The sequence below is a fragment of the Myotis daubentonii genome, chromosome 1 (genome assembly GCF_963259705.1).
Source record: "Myotis daubentonii chromosome 1, mMyoDau2.1, whole genome shotgun sequence".
Classification (NCBI taxonomy): Eukaryota; Metazoa; Chordata; class Mammalia; order Chiroptera; family Vespertilionidae; genus Myotis; species Myotis daubentonii.
The window spans coordinates 156,199,389-156,208,811 of record NC_081840.1 but is presented as its reverse complement, the minus strand read 5'-3'; the positions used below and the strand labels follow the sequence as shown (position 1 = coordinate 156,208,811).

The 9,423-nt window shown below is 42.0% G+C and overlaps 1 pseudogene; it reads right to left on the bottom strand.

Annotated features, from left to right (window-relative positions):
* Nucleotides 1-8,741: 8,741 nt before the first annotated feature.
* Nucleotides 8,742-9,141, bottom strand: LOC132226982 (large ribosomal subunit protein eL31-like; annotated as a pseudogene).
* Between the last annotated feature and the right edge of the window lie 282 nt (nucleotides 9,142-9,423).

Below are 9,423 nucleotides of genomic sequence, written 5' to 3'. Positions count from 1 at the left end.
AGGCCTTCCTAAGCCCACACTTCGTCACCCGAAGAAACATTGATCTGTTCCATTTATTCCACTTATTCATGCATTCAGTAGTTGATTCTCTTTTTTTAAAAAAATATATTTTTATTGATTTCAGAGGGGAAGGGAGAGGGAGGAGAGAGAGAAAAAAACATCAATGATGAGAGAGAATCATTGATTGGCTGCCTCCTGCACTCCCCCTACTGGGAATTGAACCCACAACCCTGGCACATGCCCTGACTGTGAATCGAACCTTGACCTCCTGGTTCATAGGTCGATCCTCAACCACTGAGCCATGCAGGCCAGGTTACTCTTATGTCCGATAACCAGTGATGGCGAACCTATGACACACGTGTCAGAGATGACACGCGAACTCATTTTTTTGGTTGATTTTTCTTTGTTAAATGGCATTTAAATATATAAAATAAATATCAAAAATATAAATCTTTGTTTTACTATGGTTGCAAATATCAAAAAATTTCTATATGTGACACGGCACCAGAGTTAAGTTAGGGTTTTTCAAAATTCTGACACGCCGAGCTCAAAAGGTTCGCCATCACTGCCCATAACTATATTGCTTACAGGGCTATTATTGACACAGTAGTTGGCTGTGCCCCAGACAAATGGGATGCTGGTCTATTCCCACAAGCCTTTATCCCCATCTTCATCACAAGGAAGGCACTGCCATGTGCTCTCGACCAGAATCTCTTGTCCAAGGTTCCTGGTTTGGTTGACGATGTCTTGCTCTATACAACTTTCGCTGTCACAGCTTGAGATATAATGACTGATTTCGGTCCAAGGAATCTGATGGAGAAGAGACAAGTAGCCAATTTGTTTGCGACATTGTGATGATTCTTTCTGCACTTGATAAGATGATAAGGAAACCTGCAGACTCTGACCTGGTGGTTTTCTCATACGGACATTGTAATAGCTTTTCAGGGTCCAGGGAATCAGTGTAAGTTTCTCCCATGTTGGAAATTAAATAGCTGAGTCCAAGTGCTGAGTCAAGACACGCTCTCCACACAGTTGCGCCCACACCCTGGTTGATTCTTATCTGTGCCCTGACCAGGGATCAAGCCTGAAACCTTGGTGTTTCGGGATGATGCTCTAACCAACGGAGCTACTCAGCCCAGGCTGCAGGTTACTGTTTTATCTAGATGTCTCCAAACTTTCTACCTTCAATGCTTTAATATACAGTATAGTATAACCTAAAAATGTATAGCTGAATAGTAGAACGCTATGCAACTGCTAGAATGAGTTAGAGCTATATGTGCAGAAACAAAACAATCTGTAAAGTGTGTTGTTAAGTGAAAAAAGTAAGGAGCAGAATAATGTTACCTATGCTGCCCTTGGTGTTACCGTGCATCTATAAACAGGTGGATCTGGAAGGAGACATAAGAAACTTAACAGTGGGGAATGGACATCCGGGGAGAAGGAACACATGCTGCTTTCCATTGTTTACTCTTATTATCTATTTTTAAAAAGTGTGTCATTTTTAAATCAAAAATTAATTTAAAAAATATAGAAAACATTGGCTTTTGGTGGGTGAAATCTGCAATGTAAGTTTTCTAACATTGTAGAAATGAGTCTACGGCAGACAATTTCTCTCCTTCAAACTAGGGTAAGCCACAGAATGGGTCAGGGTTAGCTTTGCGCGTCACATAAAGGAAGGGGAGGGGTCTTGTGCACCACAGTATACCCAGACACTTCCCACAAAAGGACATGTGCCAAGTGACCTCAATATGCAGAGAAAGCTGTTTGAGCAAGATGCCCATCTTCAGAGCAGTTTTCCTGGGAGGCACTTGGATGAGCTGAATGAAGCAGCACTACACAGCGAGGCATGCCCCCCAAGTCCACATCCCAGGTCACTTTAACTCCACACTAGGAGGGTTTTTTGGCACTTGGGTGGCAGGCCCCCTGGAAAGCCCTGACAAAACCACCATTGACAGCACTAAATGGGCAGAGAGAGAGGCAGGGGGAGGAAGTTCATGGTACATTCCAGAGGATGGAAACACCTAATTATGCCACGTTTCCAAACAGCACACGGAGGCAGATTCTACCTTCTCATGTCAGTAATTTGGAAAAGTGTTAAAGGTGCCACGGGAGACAAAAGCAAGAAAAATAGGGAAGAGAAGAGAAGGTGTGGGGAGCAGAGGATGTGGCTTCCACAATCCAGGGTAAACCTTGCAGCTCACTGACCCAACTTCTAAACTTGTGATTTGTTAAAAGTGAAAATGCTATGTTTTATTTTGTTAAAATGAAATTCTGACCCTTTGGTCCGCAGGCTGATGCTCTGTCCACTGAACCAAATCAGCTAGGGCTAAGCCAAAGTTTTAAAAAATGCTTTGGGCCCTCCCTGGTTTGGCTCAGTGGATAGAACAGCCTGTGGACGAAAGGGCCCCAGGTTGGAGTCCGGTCAAGGGCATGTACCTTGGTTGCAGGCTCCTCCCCGGTCCAGGCCCTGGTCAGGGCTTGTGCAGGAAGCAACTAATCGATGTGTTTGTCTCACATTGATGTTTCTCTCTCTCTCTCCCTCTCTCTCTAAAAAATCAATGGAAAAATATCCTCAGGTGAGGATTAACCAAAAAAAAAATTCTGGTTTAGCTCTGGCCATGTAGCTCAGTTGATTAGAGCATCGTCTGGATATGCCAAGGTTGCAGGTTCAAACCCCGGTCAGGGCACAAACAAGAATCCACCAATGAGTGTATAAATAAGTGAAACAACAAATAGATGTTTCTCTCTCCTTTCCTCTCTCTCTAAAATCAATCAATAAAAAAGAAACTTCTGGCTCTAGCCGGTTTGGCTCAGTGGATAGAGCATCAGCCTGCAGACTGAAGGGTCTTAGGTTTGATTCCGGTCAAGGGCACATGTCTGGGTTTCGGGCTCAATTCCCAGTAGAGGGCATGCAGGAGGCAGCTAATCAATGAGCAGTTTCAGATTCACAGCAGAATTGAGCAGGAGGTACAGAGATTTGCTATGTGCTTCTCTGCCTCCTCGTTATCAACATCTGGCACCAGAATCCCATTTGGGTGGATGTGGCATGATTGTTCTCTCTGTGCCCAGTGTGCCAGATCAGGATCTTTCTGCCTCAACCTGTTCACAGCCAACTGCCTGCCTTGGTGGTGGAGGGGAGCCACGCACCCAATGCTCTTTGTACACAACCAGTTCTGTTTCCACCCCTGCTCATGGCCTGACCTTCTGGGTACCTTTTCTCTGCAACTCCTGGTCTTTCTGGGTCCTCGAGCTTGAATGAGTTTGCTTCTTAATGTCTTGCCTCCATGTAGGCCCTGAGGTTTCCACTTTCTCTGGCCTGTTTGGTCAGTTAAATTTGACCATCTGCTTTCTTTCAAAATTTCATTACCTTCTTTTAACAGCTGATCTTTTTCATTCTCTTTGAATGCTTGAGTTTATATTCTTAAATTTTAATCCTTTAATGCCATTTTAGCAGACTTTGGGGAGGGAATAAAGTTAAAGGCATGTGTTCAATCTGTGAAATGTCATCTCAAATTCAGTCTTTCATTTTATTATTGTTTTCCTACTCCCTCCTCAAAGCCCACCCCCACCACACAAACACGCACTCGCACTCGCACCCACTCTAATGAATGCCCTTACAGTTCAGCTTCCACTTTGTAAGTATATTTTGAACATGATATAAGATATGCATGTGTCTTTAAATTTTACAGTAATGGTATTGTACTAGAAATCTCATTCTGTTTCTCACTTTCTCAACATTGTTTTCAGTTGCCTCCACTTGGCTACATTGTAGTTTAATCCTTCTGATGGCTACATGAAGGTTAACCTCCTCAACTCCTGGCTACCATGTATTAGAAATTGATGAACATTTTATACACCAGAAAAATTTTTTCCCTATGTATGCAGGAATAGAGAGCTGGGACATAAGATTCGCACATGTTAAATTGGTGAAATATTACCAGATTTCTCTCCAAAACAGCTGTGGCAGTGAAACCTTCTCAGAGCCCTTGACATCTAGAATATGACTCTCTCAAAGGAGGATATGACAGGCAGCATTTCTCAAACTTATATGACCATGGAACTCTCTCCTTGAAAAACACCATGAGCCTTCAGTCTTCATGTCTCCCAATACATTGGGGATACTAGGAAGATTACACAGAACTAGAGGAGCAGCGTGCTGTTTGGGGAAATGAAGCAACATTAGTAGCTATAAACCCAGCTTTTTTATTTGTTTGTTTTTGTTGTTAATCCTCAAGCGAAGATATTTTTCTATTGATCTTTTTAGGGAGAGTGGAAGAGAGAAGGGAAGGACCGAGAGAAAGATCAATGTGAGAGAAACACATCCATTGGTTGCCTCCTGCACGTGCCCCTATCAGGACCCTGGCCGGGGAGGTGCCTGCAACCAAGGAACGTGCCCTTGACTGGAATCAAACCTGGGACCCTCTATACATTGAGCCAAACTGGCTAAGGCAACCCAACTTACTTTTAATCTAACAAAGTCATTCTTATATCCTTCACTGCATAGTAAATACTTATTTGCTGGCTAATGCATTAAGTTATTTTTCTGTTATTTGAGGAAAGTCAAGATGTTCTCCCTAATACTTTGAGATATATATATATATATATATATATATATATATATATATATATATATATATATATATATAATCACACACACACACATATATATATATATTTCCAGTAGGAATCAAGACTAACCTTGGAATTTTTTCCCAGGGCCGTGGGCAACTGAGATTCAGTGGCCAAAATTGTAACTCCTTCAGTAAACACAGGCATCTGTTCCCAAACCACCGGTAAGAATGCCAAGATTAATATTCAGCTCCTACAGGCAGATAACCCTACAGTGGTATAAAGAGGAGAACTGACTTTAAAACTTTAAAATTAAAAGCAGTAATTAGATTTCAAAGGTAAAATGGCTTTGAAAATGAAAAAAAAAAAAAGCCCAATCCAAAGTAGGACTATACCACCACAATCATTAAACAAATAAATCTGGAATTAAAATGTAATTTCTGTGTAGATAGGACCCAGTCTACTTAGCTCACTAAGCCCTAGCCCAGTGCCTGGCACAGAGGAGACACAATAAATAATTGTTGAAGAAATAAATGGAAAAAAAATCATCTATTTTTATTTCAAAAGCCTGATAGTGGAAGATTGGATATAAAATTTTAAAGGTATATATTTATATAATAAATACAACTATGAAAAAATGTTCCCCTAAACCACCTAAAAATATAGGAGATAGAGTCAGGCTAGAAGACCTTTCTTCTAGAGTTAAGGAAATGTAATGTACACCTACTGGAGTAGCTGTCCATCCCCCTTTCCTGGGAACTAACCACCCCTCCCACAGGTGTGGATTCCTGGATTTCTGCCACTTGACTCTTTGTCCTAGCTGTTGGATCAAGTTAATCGGATCAAGTTGGACAGAGCGCCCAAGGTAGGCCAACCAGATTCTCTCTTCTGGAAATTTGATGTTGAATTATGAAAACATAGATAGTCTAGACCAGTGGCTCTCACTGGCGGTGATCTTTGCCCCCAGGGACACTGGCAACATCTAGAGACATTTTGATTGTCACACTGGGGCAGGAGAGAGGTTGGGTGTTCTGGCATCTCACAGGTGAGGCCAGGGATGTTGCTAAACATCCTACAATGCACAGGTCTGCCCTCACCACAAAGAGTGTGAGGCTGAGAAACCTTGCCACAGTGTAAGCACCTGAAATGACAATGTATAACTCAGTTGACTGGGGCTGCCAGCTGTCTATACTCCATATCCACGGGAAATAGACAGACTTAGCCTGTACAGAGAGAAATAATGAAGAAGTGGTACCAAGAGGAGCTGAGCTTAGATATAGAAATTCCTGATTCCAGTTCCTCCCGGAGACCTGACTACATTTTTGCCCCTTTATCCTTCTAATATATTCTCCTTTTATACTTAAGATAGCCTGGCATGGGTTTTTGTTACTTAAAACCAAAGTAAGTTAAATTAATACAAGAAACATTCAAGTAAATTACTTTACAGTGACTTGAGAGCTATTAAGGCTCATGCAGCTTAGAGACTGGTCAGTCTTCTAGGATTGAACAAATAAATAAAATGAAATAATCCATTTTCATTACTTTTCCTTTAAAGCCTTGTTGCTTCCCCACAACTTCTCTACCATTAGGTGCTAGAATGAGTTAAAGTTTTTTGAAGGTAAAGGGATGTAGAACATGCTGGCATTTTGCTTATGAGTCTTCTGGGAATCAGGACACCTGGCTCACCTGCTCTGCCACTCCACCGAGCCCCACCCCACTCACCAACTCCTAGTCATTATTTACACAGCTCCACAATGGTTTCTACTTTGCATATTGTTTTGTATTTTCATGTACCTCATCAGTCTTGGTACTTATTTCATTTCTCTATATACAGGAATTCATTTGTGATCTAGGGTTAGCCACTGAAATGGTCTTTGATACTCAGTTTCGTTCTGGAAGTTACATTTTTCTTTATCTAAGTCTTAGGAATATTGTGAATTCATTATTGTGAATTCATTCCTTTATCCAAACACAAATGGCTTCTTAATTATTTAGGAGTCCTTGACCCCTTTGGGAATCTGATGGTGGATCCTCTCTCAAAAATGTATATGTGTACTGTCTTTTGCATACAGATCTGAGGGTTCATAGACTGTTTAGAGCCATCATAACTACCTTTCAGCTTATGAACTCTGCATTAAATACTTATTTAGTGTCTCCTATGTTCTAGATGGTAAGGAAAAAAGGGTGAAAAAGTAGAGTTCTACCCTTCAGAGGAATACAACTTGGTAAGACTACAGAGCAGCAAACATCCAATTACAACCCAAGTTATATATGCTAAGAGAAGGGTGATAGAGAGTACTGTGGTAACCCCGAACAGAACATAACCTGGATTGGGAATTAAAGAAAGATACCTGGAAGAAGTGACATCTGCACTGAGAATTCTGACAAGCAGAAGAAAGCAAGGTCAAGTAGAAGGATAGGTAAGAACACTGCAGACAGGGTAAAGTATATGTGGAAGGGAAAGAGCCTGGTGAAATGTTCAGAGCAGCATTGCTAATCGTCTGTCTGTTGGCTCTCGGCTCCGTTCCTGCTGTATCTCAGGGGGCTGAGTCAGCAAACCACACTGCCCAGATACTTCTGCCAAAAGGTTTCTGGAGAGGTTCTGCCAACGGAAAGCCTTGGTGGATGGCTGGAGGGAGAGAAGCCATGCCCCCCTGCTGTCGGTAGCATCCCCAGTTGTGGCAGCAGTAGCATCCAGTGAGTGGGGACTGCTGGGCCCAGCAGCAGTGGTGGCCTCAGCCATGTCACTGGCTCCAGCCGTGGCAGTAATGGCTGTGGGTGGGCTGAGCAGCACAGCAGTCATGAGCATTAGTAACATCGTCCCCGCTCCTGCTCCAGCCTAGAGTTCCAGGCAGTTCCTAACTCCTGGGTAACCTTATCTTTTTTTTTTTTTTAATATATTTTTATTGATTTTTTTACAGAGTGGAAGAGAGAGGGATAGAGAGTTAGAAACATCGATGACAGAGAAACATCAATGACAGAGAAACATCAATCAGCTGCCTCCTGCACACCCCTACTGGGGATGTGCCCGCAACCTAGGCATGTGCCCTTGGCTGGAATCGAACCTGGGACCCTTCAGTCCACAGGCCGGTGCTCTATCCACTGAGCCAAACCAGTCAGGGCTAACCTTATCTTTTTTGCCCCTCTGGCCCTTTCATGTTTTGAAACCAATTCCCTATATTGCCCCTTTAAAATACTCAGAATGTTTCTGTTTGTCTGACTGGACATGACTAATACAGTAATGAATCAGAAAATATGGTGAGGGGTGGAGGAGAGTTATGGTGAGAGATGTGGTTGACCGGGTAATTGAGGGCCAGATCATTCAAACTCATCTTAGGAAATGATCAGATGTTTGGATTTTATTCTAACAGCAATAAAAATATTTTATTTTATTTATTCAAAGGCATTTGTTTAAAAAGACAGCATTGAAATATTTAATTACATAAAAATTAAAAATATCTACAGGTCAATAACAAATAAACATCATAAACCAAACCTAAAGACATATTGCCAGTGGGTATCATTATTCAAATCCACTATGATAGTTTTTATATTCTGAATTTGTTAATGCATTTATAGTTCTATAAGCAAACTATGCTTATTTGACTAAAATATAGGCAAAGGACATAAACTGGAAACTCAGTTTTTTAAGTTTAGTCAACAACCAGCAATTATTTCTCATCCACATTAACTGCTTGTAGATTTTTTTTTAGTATTTATTCTTTTTATTTATTTTATTTTTTTGTTAATCCTTACTCAAGGATATTTTTATTGATTATTTTATTTTATTTTATTTTTAAATACATTTTTATTGATTTCAGAGAGAAAGGGGGGAGAGAGAGATAGGAACATCAATGATGAGAGAGAATCATTGACTGGCTGCCTCTTACACGCCCCACACCAGGGATCGAGTCTGCAACCTAGGCATATGCCCTAACTAGGAATCGAACTGTGACCTCGGGGTCATAGATTGACCCTCAATCACTGAGCTACGCAGTCGGCCAGGCTCCATTAATTTTTAGAGAGAGTGAGAGGGAAGGAGGGAGAGAGAAAGTGAAACATCAATGTGAGAAAGACACATCTATTGGTTGCCTCCTGCATGCGCCTGACGGGGTCAGGGATGGAACCTGCAATCTGGGTATGTGCCCTTGACTGGGAATCGAACTTGAGACCCTTCAGTGCTTGGGCTGGTGCTCTACCCACTGATGAACACCAGCCAGGGATGTTTGTAGCTTTTTGAAAGTGGTGACAGGTACATAGGTAATCAGTGTGTAGAGCTTGTTTGGTGAATCTTCATCCTTATTACGTTTTCTAGACAACCACACCAGGATACAGCATGGAACATTCCTTATTGCTTTTGCCCCGACAGCTTTGTTGAGCCTGGTGAATGTGCACATCTGAAGTTTCCATATCCTTTATGGCAAATTTTTGGATCCCTTTAAGTGCCTGAAGATCACACTTCTTGAAATCTACTCCATGGATGGGCTTGTGAATGTTGATGGTGTATTCTCTGGTCACTACCTCGTTGGTGGCAGAACGGCCCTTCTCACCATCTTTCTATGAGGGAGCCATTATGCTGGGCTCAAGTTGGAAAGCTGGAGACCCATGAAAGATTTTAAATACATGGTCAATTCAGTCACCTTTAATTTTCTTGTCCCCCCCCTTTTTTTAGAGAGAGAGGAAGAGAGAGGGAGAGAAACATTGATGAAGAGAACTATCCATCGGCTGCCTCCTACACGCCCCCTACCAGGGATCAAGCCCGAAACCTGGGCGTGTGCCCTAACTGGGAATCGAATCAGCAACCCTTCGGTGTATGGAACCATGCTCAACTGAGGCACACTGGCCAGGGCAGTC